The sequence below is a fragment of the Mus caroli genome, chromosome X (genome assembly GCF_900094665.2).
Source record: "Mus caroli chromosome X, CAROLI_EIJ_v1.1, whole genome shotgun sequence".
In the NCBI taxonomy this organism is placed as follows: Eukaryota; Metazoa; Chordata; class Mammalia; order Rodentia; family Muridae; genus Mus; species Mus caroli.
This window is the reverse complement of record NC_034589.1, coordinates 139,462,990-139,482,536: the sequence shown is the minus strand read 5'-3', so window position 1 is coordinate 139,482,536 and position 19,547 is coordinate 139,462,990. Positions and strand designations below refer to the sequence as shown.

Here is a 19,547-nt window from a genome sequence, read left to right as displayed (position 1 = left end):
GCCTTCTTTTGATGTATACATTCCTTTTGTATTGTGTCACTGTAACTCAGTGGGTGTATCTCGCCTGGTCTCTTGTCGCTCTTCTGTATAAAAAGTATGAGCTCGACTTCAAAAATTACATTCAGATTCTACACAATCTCTTGTGTTGATTTTGTCTGTCATTCGCCAACTCCTTGTCCACCTGCAACTAGAGACCCATTCTATGCAGACAGGGACCAAAAAGGGTCTGTGGCAAGTTTATTTCAGGGACTTCAATTTGATTTCATTGTGCAACATGTCTGTTCCTATACCAATACCATGAAGTTTTTTATTACTACTTCTCTGTCGTACTGCTTGAGGTCAAGGATGGTGATACCTCTAGAAATTCTTATATTGTTGAGGATTGTTTTTAGGCGTTTTTTTTCTATACAAAGTTTTGTCTTGTTTTGTTTTTCTATATGAAATGGAGAATTCCACTGTCATGGTCTTTAAAAAATTGTGTTAGAACTTTGATGAGTATTGTAGTGAATCTGTAGATTGTTTTTGGCAAGATTAATTACTTAATCTTCACTACATTAATCCTACCTATCCATAATCATGGGAGATTTTTCTATCTTCTGATATATTCCCCAATTTCTTTCTTCAGCAACTTGAAGTTCTTGTCATGTAGGTCTTTCACTTGTGTGGTTAGAGTTACATCAAGATATTTTATATTATTTGTGGCTATATAAAAGGTGCTGTTTTCCTAATATCTTTCTCAGACCATTTATCAATTGTATAGAGAAAGGCTACTACTTTTTTGAATTGATTTTTTTTTTATCCAGCTACTTTGCTGAATGTGTTTATCAGCTTTAGGAGTTCTCTGGTAGAATTTTTGGGGTCACTGAAGTATATTACCATATCATCCACAAATAGTGATACACTTGACTTCTTCTTTTCCAATTTGTATCCTGTAGATATTCTTGATTTGTCTCATTGCTCTAGCTAGAACTTAATGTACTATGTTAAATAGATAGGGAAAGAGTGAGCAGCCTTGCCTTCTCCCCAACCTTAGTAGACCTTGCTTAGTAGTAACTTGCTTTAAGTTTCTCTCTAGTTTGATGTTGGTTACTGGCTTGCTGTATACTACTTTTGTTATGTTTAGGTATGCACCTTGTATCCATGATCTCTCCAAGACTTTTAACATGAAGGGCTGTTGAATTTCATCAAAGGCTTTATCAGCATTTAATGATATGATCATGTGATTTTTTTCTTTCAGTTTGGTGGATTACATTGATGAATTTTCATATATTGAACCATCCCTGCACCCCTACGATGAAGCCTGTTTGATTATGGTGGATGATGGTTTTGATGTGTTCCTGGATTTAGTCTGTATTTTATTGAGTATTTTTGTATCAATATTCATAAGAGAAATTGCTTTGAAATTCTCTTTCATGTTGGGTCTTTGAGTGTGTGGTTTAGTTATCAGGGTGACTATGGCTTCATAGAATGAGCTTGTCAGTATTCCTTCTGTTTCTATTTTGTGGAATAGTTTGAGGAGTATTGGAATTAGCTTTTCTTTAAAAGTCTGGTAGAATTCTTCACTAAAACCTGGGCTTGGTTTTTTGTTTGTTTGTTTGTTTCCTGTCGGGGGACATATAATGACTGCTTTTATTTCCTTAGGGGTTTTAGTGCTGTTAAATAGTTTACCTGATCTTGATTTAACGTTGGTAAATGGTATGTGTCTAGACAATTGCCCATTTCATTAAGATATTCCAATTTTGTGGAATACAGGCTTTTGAAGTAAGGCTTAATAATTCTTTGAATTTCCTCGTTGTCTGTTATGTCTCTCTTTTCATTTCTGAGTTTGTTCATTTGAATAATGTCTCTCTGTTTTTTGGTTAGTTTGTCTAAGGGTATGTCTAGATTGTTGATATTCTCAAAGAAACAGCTCTGGGTTTCATTGATTCTGGGTATTGATTTCTTTATTTCTAACTGATTGACTCAAACCTGAAATTTGAGTATTTGCTGCCTTGTATTCCTCTTTGGTATACTTGCTTCTTTTTTTCTAGAAGTTTGAAGTATAATTTTAAATTGCTAGCAGGAGAACTTGCTCAATTTTCTATGGAGGCACTTATTGCAATAAGCTTTCCTTTTAGCACTGTTTTCATAGTGTCCCAGAAATTTGGGGATGTTGTGCTTTAATTTTCATTGAATTCTAGAAAGTCTTTAATTTCTTTATTTCTTCCCTGACTCAAAGATTGTTGAGTACAGAGTTGTTCAGTTTCCATGAGTGTGTAGACTCTTCTGGTGTTTCTATTGTTGTTGAAGACCAACTTTAATCCCTAGTGGTCTGATAAGATGCATGGCATTATTTCAATTTTGTTGAATCAATGGAGGCTTGCTTTGTGACCAACTATATGGTCAGTTTTGGAGAAGGATTTATGATGTGCTGAGAAGAAGTTATGTTCTTTTTTTGGTTTGGGTGAATTATTCTATAGATTCTTTTAAGTCCATTTGATTAATAATTTCTGTTAATTTCATTATTTCTTTGTTTAGTTTTTGTCTGGATGACCTATCAGTTGGAGAATCTGGGATGTTGAAGTCTACTATTAGTGTGTGTGGTTCAATGTGCTTAATCTTAAGCAATGTTTCTTTTACAAATGTGAGTGCCCTTAAGTTTGGGCCATAGTTATTCAGAATTAAGATATAATCTTGGTGGATTTTTTTCCTTTGATAAGTATGACATGTTCTTCCCTGTGTCTTTTGATTAATTTTGATTGAAAATCTATTTAATGAGATATTAAAATGGCTATTCCATCTTGCTTGGTAAACTCTTTTCCATCCCTTTATTCTGAGGCAATGTCTATTTTTATGGCAGAGATGTGTTTCTTGTATGCAGAAGAATGATGGATCATGTTTTTGCATCCATTCTGTTAGCCTGCCTTTTTATTAGGGAATTGAGTCTTTTGATGTTGAGAGATATTAATGACCAGTAATTGTTAATTCCTGTTATTTTGATGTTCGTGGTGTGTGTGTGTGTGTGTGTGTTTCCCTTGTATTTGCTGGTATGAAATGACTTATTTCCTGTGTTTTCTTGGATGTAGTTATCCTTCTTGGATTTGAGTTTTCCTTCTAGCATTTTCTATAGGCTGAAATTGCGGGTATATATTGTTTAAATTTGAATTTGTTTTGAAGTATTTTGTTTTCTCCATCTATGGTGATTGAGAGTTTTGATGGGTATAATAGTCTAGGTTGGCATCTGTAATTTTTTTTTAGAGGTTTAAAGATATCTATCTGTCCAGGCCCTTCAAGCTTTTAGAGTCTCTGTTGAGAAGTTGGACCTAATTCTGATAGGTTTGCCTTTGTATGCTCCCTGGCCTTTTTCCCTTGCTGCTTTTAATATTCTTTCTTTGTTCTGTAGATTCTGTGTTTTGATTATTGTGTGGTGGGAGAATTTTTTTTCTGATCCAGATTAATAGGTATTCTATAAGCTTCTTGTATGTTCATAGGCATCTCTTTCTTCAAGTTGGGAAAGTTTTCTTCTATGATTTTGTTGAAAATATTTTCTGGTCCTTGGAGCTGGGACTCTTCACATTCTCCTATTCCTATTATTCTTAGGTTAGGTCTTTTCATGGTGTTCCAGATTTCCTGGATGTTTTGTATCAAGAATTTTTTAGATTTAACATTTTTTGACTGATGTATCAATTTCTTCTATTGTATCTTGTATGCCCAAGATTCTCTCTTCCATATCCTGTATTCTGTTGGTGATCCTTGCATCTGTTGTTCCTGTTCTCTTCCCTAGTTTTTCCATCTCCAGGATTACCTCAATTTCTGATATTAAACAGTTTTATTTATTTCCTTCCCCTGATACATTGTATTTTCCTGTGTTTCTTTAAGGGATTTATTCATTTCCTTTTTAAAGCCCTCTGTCATCCTTATAAGATTATATTTAAGGTCATTTTCTTGTGCTATAGTTGTGTTATGATATCCAGGGCTTCCTATAGTCAGGTAGTTGTGCTCTGAAGGTGTCATATTGCCCTAGCTTTTGTTGATTGTGTTCTTTTGAGAGCCTTTAGCCATCGGAATAACTATAATTCCTGGCTGTTGCTTTTGTAGTAGGTATTGGGAGGAGGCTTAACTTCAATGGTCTTAGTGTGGCAGGCCTCTGATGGGCATCCTTGGGCTGTATCCCTGTCAGCAGGTCTGTATGGTTCAGTATCAGTAGGTTTGATAAAGGTGGGCAGAGAATTGAGGTCTGTTGGGGATAGCAGACTACCAAGGGCATGACTTCCTTTGATGACAACCTATTATGGAAGTATAAGCTGAATAAAACTCGTCCTCCACTACTTACTTTTTGGTCATGGGGTTTCAATTGTGGCAATAATAATCTTGGCTAAGTCAATAGTATAAGCTCAAAGAAATAAAATATAATAAAAATGAAATAAATACATCCAGATGTAATGTTGCATGCCTTTAATCTCACTACGCAAGCAGCAGGGGCAGGAGGATGTCTATAAGCAGCCACTCTGGTCTACATGGCTAGTTCAGGACATCCAAGGCTATCTTATGTTATGCTGTATAAAAACAAACAGACAAAACAAACATTAATTTAAAAATGATAGAATTTTTTTATAGCATTCAAACAATAATGCTGAGCAAAATAATAATGCCATTCATTCCCAAGTCACTTGTGAACGTTCTGGATGCACCTTAATGGAGAAAAGTGCCATCTAGAATACTAAAGAAACTAAAGTGTCTACGCTATTGTAATGGCTTAAATTAAATATAATAAAGTTTGAGGGCCTCCTTTTCAAAAAGTATATCAAAGCAGTCAAAATAGAACATTTGAATGAGGAGGAAAAATGTATATGTGATAATACATTGTTGGAAAATAAAACTTTTGTTACATAATGGCAAAAAATCATTTCCTACTGGATTTCACAGAAGCTATGGTTGCCTGCAAGAGGTCTGCACAAGATTGGACCTGTCAACACCAAACATGTATCAAGCAGGAGTTCACAGGCCTTACTCTTCTCCACTTGAACTATTATCAACTGATTGATTGTAGGAGAGGGACAGTCATTGTTGTTTGTTTTATGCCAAACTGCACACCAGGTTCCAAAGACTACTTCCAAACTCATATCCACACAGACAGTCCAAGTTAAAAAAAATCAAAGGATTAAAAATGAAACAAAACAATGCATAAATATGGGAAAGTAATCTTTAAGGAAGAGGGAATACAGCAGGGGTATGAAGTGGAAACTTTTTGTTTCTTTGGAGACTCAGTTTTGTAATGCAATGTATTTCTGGAAACTGTCTTATGAAGGAATGCTTTTGTTGAAGCAGTCACATGGGAGGACTTTTTTGCTGAGAACAGACCATGGTATTTTTTCTGGAAGCAGCCTGAAGGGGGGTGGTATGTGATGTTTTGCTAGAGCAGACACTTGAGAGAATATATGATGTTTGGAAAGGGCATAACTATAACACAGCAGACAGTAGATGAGACAGTAGATGATGATGTGTGGCATTGGTTCACCTTGCCATTCTTTGCTGTTCATCATTCGGCTTTGCAGACACTCACTGACAACACTTTGTGGTATTGGTTTGCCTTGCCACTCTTTTCTAGTAATCATTTATCCTGATTTCATAGAGAGAACTTCTGGTGGTGTTCTTGTGGCTTCTTGCTGCTTTCACAGACTCAGGCCAATTGGCTGAGCCTCTCATATCAAACTGCCATAGCTGATTCGAGTGAAGTGAACTGCTGATACACTAACAATGAAGAGTGGATTCACGCCAAAGAACTACTTCTAAACAGGCCCACATCCTCCTTTGCCCTATTTACCTTTCTTTCCACTACCTCTGGTGGGGAGTAGGCTAGAAGGGAGGTTAAAGTATTTAAGTACCCTAATTAAAAGTAGGTTTTGAAAAATATAAGCCTGCAGGGGTAGAAAGAAGGTAAGATATGGTAGGAAAATATGAGCAATCAGATGGCACAAGGCATGTCAGAATGGTAGGACTGTAGACAGAATGTGATTAAACAATGCACTATGTATATGTATTAAATAGTCACATAACAAATGTAATTAATACAAACAGCTATAGTCAAACTGAAGATCCAAAGACTTAAGTATATATATATATATATATATATATATATATATATATATATATACTTAACAGCTAGTTTGATTTCAACTTGACATAGGCTAGAGTAAATTGGGGAAAAGGAACTTCAATTGAGTAAATGCCCAGCCGCTCCCCTTAAGATTGACCCGTGGGCAAAACTGTGGTGAATTTTCTTAATGTGGAGTAGAGATTAGGTTACTCTGGGCAATGCCACCCCTGGTCTGGTGTTCCATGGTGCTATAAGCTTTAGGGAGCAAGTCAGTAAGCAGCATATCTCCATGGTTTCTGCATTAGTTATTGCTAGTAGGTTCCTACCTTAAGTTCCTGTCCTGAGTTCTCTGAATGATGAACTACATCTGTGAGATGAAATGAACCCTTCCCTCCTCAAGTTGCAGTCATGGTATACTATCGAAGGAAACCTAAGACAGTTTTCTTATTAAATTGAATAGCTTTGGGTCTTATATGAATGCTTATGATCTAATTTGAGGTAGTTTTGTACATTGTATAAAATTGTATTAATATTTTTATATGTAGTTATTCATTTGTTCCATTATGTTTTGTGGGGTTGTTTATGTTTAATTATTTGTTTTGTGGCTCTGAGATTAAACCTAGGATCAATGTTACACAAGCAATACAGATAAGCTATAACCCCAGCTCTGTTCCATTATTTAAAAAAATCAATTTTATTACATCATGGTGAATAAACTTAATATGAGATCTACTTGCACAGCAATGTTTCAAGTGTATAATATAGTACTGGTGGCTCTAAATCTAAAACTTAATCATCTTAATGGAAACTTTCTGCTCATTTATTACCAGTTTCCCACTTTAGTCTCCATCTCTCAGCAACAACTATTCTACAAATTTGTTTTATATATCACCTACCCATGAAACTATGTAATATTTGCCTTTCTGTAATTGGAATTTTTGCTACTTACTTTTATCACATTTTAATTAGTTCATTGAAAACTTCACATACTATATTTTAATCATATTCACACTACCCTAACTTGTTCCAGACCCACTCCCCCCTTCCTAACACACCCAGCTATGTCCTTTTTTGAAAATCCCATTAAGTCCAATGTGTGCTGTTCATATACTTTTGGATGTGTCGCCTTCATCAGAGGGTGATGAGCCTTTCACCCTCATCTTCTTAAGAAATCTGACTCTCAGTCTCTTAGTAGCTGTCAGTTGCCAATAATGCCTTAGAAGGGGGTGGTAGGACTTTCCTACCTCCCCTCTCCATGCTGAGATTTTTGTCTGGTTTGTCTTCACACAGGTCTTGTGCATGCTGTCAAAGCAACTGTGAGTTAATATGTGTAACTACCCTCCTGTGTCCAAAACTACTGTTTTCTTATAGACATTCATCACCTGTGGTTGTCACAGTCTTTCTACTCACCCTTCTGTAATCATTCCTGAGCCTTGGAGGAGAGGGGTGTGGTAGAGAAGTCTTGTTTACGGCTGAATAGTCTGCAGTTATGGAGAGAGTGGACAATCTTGTCTTCCCCTTGATTTTAGTGGAATTGATTTGAACTTCTCTCCATTCAATTTGATGTTGGCCATAGGCTTTCAGGAAATTACCTTTAATGTTTAGGCATGCCCCTTGTATCCTGATCTCTCCAGAACTTTTATCATGAAGGGGTGTTGGATTTTGTTAAAGACCTTTTCTGCATCTAATGAGAAGATCATATGGCTTTTTTCTTTCAGTTTGTTTATATGGTGGATTATATTGACAGATTTTCATATGTGGAACCATCTTTGGGATGAAAATTACTTGATAATAGTGGATGATCTTTTAGATGTGTTCTTGGATTCAATTTGCAAGTACTTTATTGAGTATTCTTTGCATCTACGATCATAAGGGAAATTGTTCTGTAATTCTTTCTATTGAGTCTTTACATGGTTTGGGTATCAGGGTACCTGTGATCTCATAAAGCAAACTGGCCAATATCCCTTTTTGTTTCTATTTTGTGGAAAAAGAATTGAGAATCATTAGGGTAAGCTCTTCTTTTAAATTCTAGTAAAAATGTATGCTAAAACCATCTCACACTGGGATTTGGGGGATGGTGTTGGGAGACTTTTAATGTCTGCTTCTATTTCACTAGGGGTTACAGGTATATGTATATTGTTTATCTAATCTTGATTTAACTTTGGTAGGTAGTATGTATTGAGAAAAGTATCTATTTCTTTTAGATTTTTCTATTTGCTAGAGTATAGGTTTTTTAAGTATCTTTTTTTTAAATTAATTTGTTTGTTTATTTTACACTCCATATTTTATTCCCTCCCCTGTCTACTCTCCTACTGCTCCACATACCATACCTCCTCCCCACCTCCTGTCTCCATGTGGATGTCCCCAACCCCATCCCACCAGACCTCTAAACTCCCTGAGGCCTCCAGTTTCTTGAGTCCTTAGACCTTAGGTCCATCTTTTTCCAACCCTGTACCCTTAGGTAATATCTATACTTGATGTTGAGATGTGTCTCTTGCATGTAGAAGAAAAATGGATCCCATTTTAACATCCATTCTGTTTGTGTCTTTTTATTGGGGATTTAGGGCAATTGATATTGAGCTGTATCAATGACCAATGAATATTGACTTCTGTTATTTTGTTGTCATTGTTTGTTGTAGTGATGGTGTGAGTGTATGTGTGTTTCCCTTCTTTTGATTTAGCTGGTGTGAGATTGTTTATTTCCTATGTTTTCATGGGTATATTTAACCTCTTCAGGTTGGAATTGTCCTTCTAGCATATTCTATAGGTCTAGATTTGTAGATAGATATTATTTAATTTTGGCTTTATCATGGAATGTCTTATTTTCTCTATATATGGTTACTAGAAAGTTGTGTTGGGTATAGTAGTCTGGGCTGGCATCTGTAATCTCTTAATGTCTTCAGGAAATATGTCCAGGATTTTCTGGCTTTTAGAGCCTCCGTTGAGAAGTCAGGTATAACTCTAATAGGTCTTATATGTTACTTGGTCCTTTTCTCTTGCAGCTTTTAATATTCTTTCTTTGTTCTGTACTTTTAGTGTTTTGATTATTATGTGGCAAGTGAACTAACTAAGTGGTCCAAACTATTTGGTGCTCTATATGCTTCTTGTACATTTATAGGCATTCCCTTCTTTAACTTCTTTAGGTTAGAAATATTTTCTTCTATGATTTTGTTGAAAACATCTTCCAGGTCTTTGGATGGGGTTTCTTCTCCTTCCTCTATACCTATTATTCTTAGTTTTTGGTATTTTTATAGTGTCCCAGATTTCCTGGATGTTTTGTATCAGGAGATTTTTTTAATTTAACATTTTCTTTGACCAATGTATCCTTTTCTACTATAGTATCTTCAGTGCCTGAGATTTTTCTCTTCCATCTCTTGTGTTCTGTTGGTGAAGCTTGCCTTGGTAGTTCCTGTTCTTGTTCTTAAACTTTTTATTTCTAGAAATCTCCCAGTTTGTGTTTCCTTTATTGCTTCTATTCCCAATTTCGTTTCTTGAATAGTTTTATTTATTTCCTTACACTGTTTGTGTTTCCCTTGATTTCTTTAAGGGATATTTTAATCTCCTCATTATGCCATCTTGAGGTTTTTTTCTTGTGTTTCACCTATGTTGGAATACTCATGGCCTGCTGTTGTAGGCTAGATGAGCTCTAGTGGAGACACGATTCCTTGGGTGTTGTTGGTTGTGTTTTTATGTGGTGTCTAGGCATCTGTGATTGGGATGATTAAAGGTCTAGATGCTGATTTCTGGATTTGTTTTGTTGGTTGGGTGTTTTGTTCCTTGGTTTCTGTTTCCTCTCTGGATTTTCAGAGAATGTAATAGCTGTGTATTACCTCTTTTCCTGGCCTGTTCAGCTGATGTGTTCACAGGGGATACCTGCTGCTGTTGGGATGAATTGGAGAAAGGAAAGTTAGAGAAGAATGCCTTTGTTATCCATTGGGAATGGTGAGATAGGAAAAGGAGACTACAGCACATTTCCAGCTACAGAGCTGGGGATGCAACTGGATGTATTCACAATGACTAGGAAATAGAAATAGCATAGGTATCCATCAACTGGTGAGCAAATAATGAAAAAAAAAACCACTTGCTCGTCCTTGGTGCTGCAACAGATTGAATCTCAGGAGCAGTAGTGGAGCCTACTTGTTGGAGAAAGTCTGTAGGCAATTTACCTGGTTTTCTGACAGACATCTGTGGTTTATCAGGTGGTTCTTACTGGAGTTGGGGACTGGGATTCAGCAACAAGTGATGGAGAAGAAGATTCAAAGAGGATGGTTCATGGGATCCATAGGTAATGTGGGCAGAATGCTGTAGCTGGTATTCAGTTGCAGCACTAAGGATGAGTAAGTGTTCCAAATTTTTATCATCCATTTACCAGTTGATAGACATCTATGCTATTTCTATCTCCTAGACTTTGTGAATAGAGCAGAAATGAACATGGATTTACAGGTACCTCTATAATAGGATACAGGGTCCTTTGAGTATATACCCAAGAATGGTAGGTAGATTACGTGGTAGATCTATTGATAGTTTATACTGGAACCACCACACTGATTTTCACAGTGGTTGTACAAGTTTGCACTCATTCTACCAGTGAATAAATGTTTCTCTTTCCCTAAGTCCATGCCATCATTTGCCATCATCTGCTTTTTGGATCCTAGCCATTGTGATTTAGGTGAGATGAAATTTTAAAGTAATTTTAATTTGCAGTTTCCTGAGAGCTGAGTGAATTGATTATTTTTAACATGTTCCTCACCTGTTTGTATTTCATCTTTTGAGAACTGTTTATTTTCACGCCCTGGTTATTTTTTAGTTATTTGTATAGTCTAGGCACTATTTTTTGGATATGTATGTGGTAAATATTTTCCTATGCTATAGGTATTCACACAATTGATAGTATTCTTTGCAATACAGAAGCTTTCCAGCTTCATCAGAGCCTGATTGTTGGTCTTACTGCATGTGCTATCAGTGTTCTGTTCAGAAATTCCTTTCCTCTTTGATTGGTGGTTTAGTCTTTGGGAGCTCTGGGGGTAGTGGTTAATTCATATTGTTGTTCCTCCTATAGGGCTGCAAACCCCTTCAGCTCCTTTGGTCCTTTCTCTAGCTCCTCCATTGGGGACCCTGTGCTCCGTCCAATGGTTGGCTGCGAGCATCGACCTCTGTATTTGTCAGGCACTGGCAGAGCCTCTTAGGAGACAGATATATCAGGCTCCTATCAACAAGCACTCGTTGGCATCCATAATAGTGTCTGGGTTTGGTGATTGTATATGGGATGGATCCCCAGGTAGGGCAGTCTCTGAATGACCTTTCTTTCAGTCTCTGCTCCACACTTTGTCTCTGTATCTCCTCCCTTGGCCCTGTGAAGGCTTGATGTCCCTAGGGGAATGCCAGAATAGGGAAGCAGAAGTGGGTAGGTTGGTGAGCAAGGGGAGCATGGATGGGATAGGGGGGTTTCAGAGGGCAAACCAGGAAAGGGGATAACATTTGAAATGTAAATAAGGAAAATATCTAATAGAAAAAAAAAGAAATTCCTTTCCTGTGCCAATGGGTCTTTTGTGTTTCTATGTATCATTTAAGATCATTTTTAAAATTTCTATGAAGAATTGCATTGGACTTTTGGTGAGGATTTCATTGAATCTATAGATTCATATTTTCACAATTTAATCCTGCCAATCCATGATCATGCCTTTATGTCTTTCAGTACTTATCTCTATTTCTTCTTCAGAGTTGTAAAGTTTTCATCATATAAGCCTTTATCTTCTTTGCTTAGACTTACTGGAACATTTGAGGGAGGAACTATTATGAATAGGATTGTTACCCTGACTTCGAAGTCTACTTGTCTTTTGGGTTTAGGAAGACTACTGATTAATGTGTGTTCACTTTATTTTTTTTTTATTTTACTAAGATTTATTTGTTTGTTTATTTATTTATTTATGTAAGTACACTGGAGCTGTTTTCAGACACACCAGAAGAGAGCATCAGATCTCATTACAGATAGTTGTGAGCCACTATGTGGTTGGTGAGACTTGAACTCAGGACCTCCGGAAGGGCAGTCAGTGCTCCTAACCTCTGAGCCATCTCTCCAGCCCTGAGTGCTAGGATTAAAGGCATACACTGCCACTACCTGACTTACTTGGATATGACAACAACCATGTGTATATGTTTTCAGTGAAAGAGTATTTGTATATATGTTTTTAAAGATTTATTTATTTATTATATNTAAGTACACTGTAGCTGTCATCAGACACTCCAGAAGAGGGAGTCAGATTTCATTATAGATGGTTGTGAGCCATCATGTGGTTGCTAAGATTTGAACTCATGACCTTCAAAAGAGCAGTCGGAGCTCTTTTTTTTTTTTTGATTTTTAATATTTTTATTACATATTTTCCTCAATTACATTTCCAATGCTATCCCAAAAGTCCCCCATAGCGCCCCCCACTTCCCTACCCACCCATTCCCATTCTTTTGGCCCTGGCATTCCCCTATATTGGGGCATATAAAGTTTGCAAGTCCAATGGGCCTCTCTTACCATTGATGGCCGACTAGGCCATCTTTCGATACATATGCAGCTAGAGACAAGAGCTCCGGGGTACTGGTTAGTACATCATGTTGTTCCAACAATAGGGTTGCAGATCCCTTTAGCTCCTTGGGTACTTTCTCTAGCTTCTCCATTGGGAGCCCTGTGATACATCCAATAGCTGACTGTGAACATCCACTCCTGTGTTTGCTAGGCCCCGGCATTGTCTCACAAGAGACAGCTATATTTGGGTCCTTTCAGCAAAATCTTGCTAGTGTATGCAATGGTGTCAGCGTTTAGAAGCTGATTATGGGACGGATCGTGTGTTCACTTAATATCCTACTAGTTCTTTGAATGTGTTAATCATCTGGGAGATTTCTGGAGTTTTCAGGATCTTTCGCTTATAGAATAATCACTGAGAATGAGAATCCTTTGACTTCTCCCTTTCATCTTTTAACCCTTTTAACTCTTTATCTTGACTTGTTGTTCTACCTCATCAAGCACTTTATTAAACAAAAGGGGAAATAGTGGATGGAGATCCTTGCTTGTTCTTGTTTTGGGTGGAAATGCTGTTTGAGTTTTTCTCCATTTTAAAGGATGTTGGCTATAGTGCTGTATATTGCCTTTATTATGTTATGAAGGATGAAGGATATTTTTGTTTTACATAACATCAGGCCTGTGACAACAGCCCTAGAAATGGCAACAGGAATGTGAGGGAGGCTGGTCACACTGTATATGCAATGAGGAAACAGAAGAATTCCACACCGTTTTGTAACCCCACCAAAAGATTACAACTAGGGTCCCAGTTTCTGAATGTCTTAAGCAGTGCTGTTTGCCTTTCAGTTTCTGGATAATGGCTATCCTGACAAATATGAAGTGCTGTTTCATGGTTTGATTTTGCATTTCTCTGTAGTGATTTTGAGCATCTCTTCACATATCCATTGGTCATTTCTATGTTCTCTTTGAAGAAATGCCATTTCAAATCCTGAGCCCATTAAGAATCATAGTATTTTGTTTTGCTACTGACTTATAGGAGTTGTCCTTGTATGTTAAATGTATCAAGTCAGTTCTGGTCCCGTTATCATTGACTGGTACTTCTAATTATCTCTCATATACTCTTTTATTTTTGGATAACCTGACAGTTAGGTGCTGATACATTTTATTCCTGTGGATATAATTTATCTTTACTCTTGGACAAAGTTAATTAGGAAATGTTTCCTTATTTGAATCATAGAACTTCCCTCATTTGTTGATCATTTTTAAGGATCCTTGTCCTTTGTTTCTTGATATCTGCTATCTTCAAACTTGTTTTTCCATTAATCTTGACACTTGGGGGCTTTGTTTGGGTGATAGAATATATCAAATTATTGTTCTTTCATCGTTTGCAGAGTTATAAATAGCAACTCCTTAGATTCTTCTTATTAAGACTTAAAAGCTAAGGATAGTAACTATCTTATAGGAATAAAACAAAACAAAGAGGCCTGAAAGGAAGGAAGCCCATGGAATGTGTGTGACCAGGCCCTCAGAGCAAGGGGCTCAGTTTGCCCCTAAGCTTCCTGACAGCTGGAGCAGGAAGGAGGAGGGAGCTGAATTCCCAAGTCTCCATTTTCTGCAGAAAGGGAGGCTCTGGGACATTTCTAAGTGGACACTTGTCTTGGACTAAAATTCCAGAGCAGTTGATCTTCACACCAGTTGAGCAAATGTCCGGAACCAAAAGTTGCCCCTGATTTCAGGAGAGCCGAAGAGGCTCATTCAGAGGCACCATTCTGAGTGGCAGGGGGAAGAGAGGGAAGGAAGGCCAGAAGTTCTGTCTCAGAGGAGAGCCCTGCTAGCCTACCCTGTCTCACAGCAGAAAGGAGAGGAGAGAAGCCCAGCTCTGCCACTGTGTCTGTCTCTGTCCTCCCCACCCACCTCACTGGTCTCAAGAGAAGGAGACTGTGGCTCCCTGTGGAGCTGGGCCATGCGAGTCCTGCAGACACAGGCCTTGGGTGGTGTGGGAAGTGAGGCAGGGAGAGGTTGTGAGTGGAGAACAGACCCTCTACCTCATGATGGTGGGGGCTGAGGGAGGGCTGGGTCTGGCAGGCAGGGTGTGATGGATGGGGGCAGGGCAGGAGCTGCCCAAGGGGCTTGGGACAGAGTGACAGTGAGCAACAGGAAGGGCAAGCTAGGCAACTGGGGCAGCCCAGAGTGCCAGGGTCTCCAGGTCTCACCCTCCCTACACATTGTCCGGGAGCTCTTACTGTCCCCACTCATGGCTTTTCTCTCTGCTGAGCTCTCCGTGCCACCTGCATGCCCATACAGGTGAGGGTGACTTGCCTCCATCCACCAGGATACAGAGGGGAGAGACCTGTGTCCATATCACCTTCTCCCCAATGCTGTGAGACCAGTCTGTCTTCTCCAGCTCAGGCATCATGGACAACTTCACCATCCACTATGATGTGGGCATGGAGGACATGGGAGGCAACAGGCAATGGTCACAGCTCAACATCTCACCATCTCATACATTATTCCTCTTGCTCCCTGTATATCTGACTTCATAAAAACCTATACACAGCAACATAAAAGTTGTACCTATTAACAGGATCTCATCTAATATTTCAATATGCACACATTCTTTGATACTATTTACATCTTCAAACATTTACCATTTCCTCAGTATAAAACTTTTCAAAGCCGGGCGTGGTGGCGCACACCTTTAATCCCAGCACTCAGGAGGCAGAGGCAGGAGGATTTCTGAGTTCGAGGCCAGCCTGGTCTACAAAGTGAGCTCCAGGACAGCCAGGGCTATACAGAGAAACCCTGTCTCGAAAACAACAACAACAAAAAAACAAAAAACAACTTTTCAAAATTCTTTCTTCCCTCTTTTAGAAATGTCTAGTATATTGCTGTCTATGTTCCCCCATCATGCATCTTGCTCCAGTCTACCTCCATGTTAACATTTCCTTCATTCCACATTCCCTTTCCTGGTCTTTTGTGTCTACTGAGTCCTCCCTTCGCCCTCACTTTAACCACCACTGTGTACAGTTAAAGCTGACTGGCCCCCATCTAATAAGACTGGAAGAAGCCTGTACTTACAGCATCTACCATTCACCACTTTGATGCTAGTGGCTTTCACCAAATGATGAATCTTGGAAAACTTTAAGGTCCATCATTGAAGATGTGCAGGTGAGAAGACCTGGAAAAATACCAAGAAAATGGGCTCCGGAATTAACATCTTTTCTCTGTTCCCGTGTTACATGAGTAAAGCCAAGTCCCATACTTGGCTAAAGTCTCTAGATTCAAAGTAAATGGAATATTTGACATAAAAAAAACATATAAAGGCATATGTGTACTAAACAAGGTAAAATTGAGGCTTCAGATGACTAAATCGGATGAAGTATGTTGCCAATGTTGTCAATATGCTTCATTTTCTGAAGGAATAATAACAAATTCCTACCACCAAAAGCATTAGAATGGGAATCAGTAACATACATTTGTAGACATTTACAGTTTGTGATAGCAAAACAGAGCACATCTAGCCAATAAATAAATAAATAAATAAATGGAGATTTGAATTAACCTTTGTGGATGAAGAATGTGTGTGTGTGTGTGTAAAATAAAGGACATCGATTTTTTTCTTTACATAGCCACAAAAACATGTTCCTGAACAATCCCTGAGCTTTATTTGGTCTCTTCCTTCTAATTTGGAAACATCAGCATTAGTTAGACTTTACTTCATGTCCTGGATGAGCTAATAGTTTTTCAGAAGGAAGATATGGGAAAATAAGTAGCAGAAATAATTGCTCTGGGTGACATTAAGACAGCAACATTAATGTAATAGAATACAAGGGAGAAATTCTAGCTGCTCTGAAGCTGAGAAACCATAGATAAGGAAATAAAAAGGCCACAGGAGGGAAACATATATTTGGGGTGAGATAGAACAAGAATGAGGCCTCCACTTTCTTTTGAAGGGTGTGGCTCTGCAGGGATGGTTCTAGTCATAAAAGATAGTATATAGAGACGAATACTACAGTAGAAGACCATGAAACAGGATGGCAAGTAGAAGGAAGCATTTCATCCCTCGAAACGGAACAGAGTATACTGCCACCAGGTGGCTGGAAGAGTCTTATTTTTCTCTGAGGCAGGGGTGATTAGTTAACTGTGACTGTTGGGCTTTTCCATTTATGGAAAATGTGAAGTGCTGAATACGGAGTAAATTTAGATCCCCCTTCTTATAGTGGAGATATTTAATAGTCTCTTAAAGGGAAAAAATTACTATGGGAGGATGCTTCAATGACAGATGTAAACATGTAAAATATGTAAAATATATCTGAACTTAATAAAAAATCTGAACTTAGTAAAAAAATCAAAGCCATCATGTTAAAATTTTTAAGTTGTACTTTATCTTCTTTCTAACAGTGATTCTTTCTTTTACTATAACATTGGGTGGTACACACTTAATTTCGACTATTTATTGACCCCCTTCCCCTTTGATCCTCTTCTGCTACATGGAAGTGTGAAGTGGGGGATCCAATATTCCATCCTGGCATCATTGAAATATTTTCTTCTTATGTGGCTTTTGCTCTTTTGCTTGTACTAGTTTCTCATGCATTTCCCTTTTCTGATCATAGACTTCAAACTTCCTTTCCTAGGAAATATGCCCTTGTTTGTGCACTGCTTTCAACCACAGGAAACATGAATTATTTGCCTAAATCCTATACAGACGATTCTTCACTCTTGTAAAATATGAGGCAACAGGATTTTGGAACCTTGCCAGATACTTGTTCTCTATACAAGGACAAGTGGGTAGGGTGGGGTGGGGTGAGGAGGTACAGTATTATATTTTCTTTCTAGTTTTCAGACCAGTATGTAATGTAAGCTTTACATCTTGGCCTATGTTTTACCAGGCTTATCATTTCTCTCTTCTGAGTGTATAGTGACACATAAACATTCTCTATAGTTAAAACTTCCTGATATCTATCTATGTATCTATGAATCTATGTATCTATCTATCTCTCTATCTAGTTAGAGATAGAAAGATAGAAAGATAAAGTTTCTAGATAGAAAGATTGTTTTGTTATAATGAGAATTAGTAAGGATTAAACTATTTTAATTAATCTATTTCTTGCTACTTCCTTCTTTTTATCTTTTTAAATCTAAGTATTTCTTGGCCTCTTGGCTAAATTATGATGTAAATCCCATTCTCATACTGAAGAAATTTAATGCCATCTGACAGGATAAAAATGACCTTGGTGGGGATGCTTTACTAGCACATCAAGGCTTTTAAAAATCAGAAGTCGAGAATTGACTTTGCTATTTTCTTCACTAGCAACATCCTGACTGAGATATAGAAAAGGCAAAAGACATTCTAAATAGGGAGATGTCCGATAAAGCTATGTATCAGAATGGGACAAAGAAAGCAAAAGAGAGGATTTGGAGACTGTAAGGCTTTGGGAGCAGAGATTTACTTGAAAATTTCAGGGCATGCATGTGGGGCCTCAGGAAAGGCTGGGACAAAGGATGGACACTGAGGTCATCCAGGAAAGCAAGTGGTTCCAGGAAAAAGATCGGGGGGGGGGGAGGGGAGGCTAGCTGAGGACCTAGAATGGGACTAGGCTCTTTGGTGAGGATTTCTAAGGTTAATGGAGAATGCTACTAAAATTATTGTACTGAAGACAGAGCACAAAATATGTGTTTATCTTTAGAACAATGAGGCATTTCAGATTCAAGCTGTTGATTATATGGGCAGTACATGGAAGCATTATAAAGCATGCCAATCCCTCACAGTTCTTTAGTTCATTCACATACATTAAGGATGACATCACCACACCAGAGGTCAGATTACGACAAAACAAACTGTGGCATACCCCAGTACTGAAGAGTCAATTCTATACTTCAGCTAAACAGTTTTGTTCATTACAGTTTATTCTAAAGAGAGTAAAGCCAGATGTTCCTTACCTTATTACAACCAGGGGGAAAGCAACCAGGGGGAAGTTGAAGTCTATGATCAGAAAAAGGAAATGCATGAGAAACTAGTACAAGCATGGACAGCCTCTTAGGAGAGTCAAAAAAGCAAATGGGGCCTTTCTGCTCTGCTGTTCTTCTGGGCAGCCGTGGTGCCCAGCCGGAATGACATGATCCTGAAGCCCCTCTTCCACAAGGATTGGCAGCAGCGAGTGGACACTTGGTTCAATTAGCCGGCATGCTAGATCTACAGGCACAAGGCCCAACAGGCGAAAGTGCGTCGCAATGCCCCTTGTCCCGCGTTCAGCCCCATCAGCCCACCGTGAGGTACCCTACAGTTAGATACCACACCAAGGTCCAGGCTGGCAGGGGCTTCAGCCTGGAGGAATTCAGGGTGGCTGGTATCCACAAGAAAATGACTCACACCATCGGTATCTTTGTGGACCCAAGGAGGCAAAACAAGTCCACTGAATCATTGCAGGCCAACGTGCAGCTGCTGAAGGAGTACCGACCACTCCAAGCTCATACTTTCCCCCAGGAAGCCTTCTGCTCCGAAGAAGGGAGATAGTTCTGCTGAAGAACGTAAGCTGGCCACCCAGCTGACAGGACCTGTGATGTCCATCCAGAATGGACATCAAAAGGCCGGAACAAAAAGGAAAAGGCCAGAGTCATCACAGAAGAAGAGAAGAACTTTAAGGCTTTGCCAGTCTCTGAATGGCCCGTGCCAATGCCTGACTCTTTGGTATCTGAGCAAAAAGGACAATGGAAGCTGCAGAGCAAGACGTTGAAAAGAAAAAGTAATATGCGGTTGGAGATTTCATATTTCCCATAAAGAAAAAAAAAAGACAAAAAGAAAGAAAAGAAGATGGGAAATGGCTTTGCTCTATGCTCCTCATAGGCCTACCATCAGTTTGTATTTGGGGAGCACAGATATACAACCAAGAATTGGATTAAATAAAGTTAGATATGTGTGCTATATAGGATTGAGTCCAGTCTGAGCTTCATAAGGAGTTTCAA

At 38.5% G+C, this 19,547-nt stretch overlaps 1 pseudogene; it reads left to right on the top strand.

The window, feature by feature from the left end:
* The first annotated feature begins 14,998 nt into the window (after positions 1–14,998).
* Positions 14,999–19,265, top strand: LOC110286420 (annotated as a pseudogene).
* Positions 19,266–19,547: the final 282 nt, after the last annotated feature.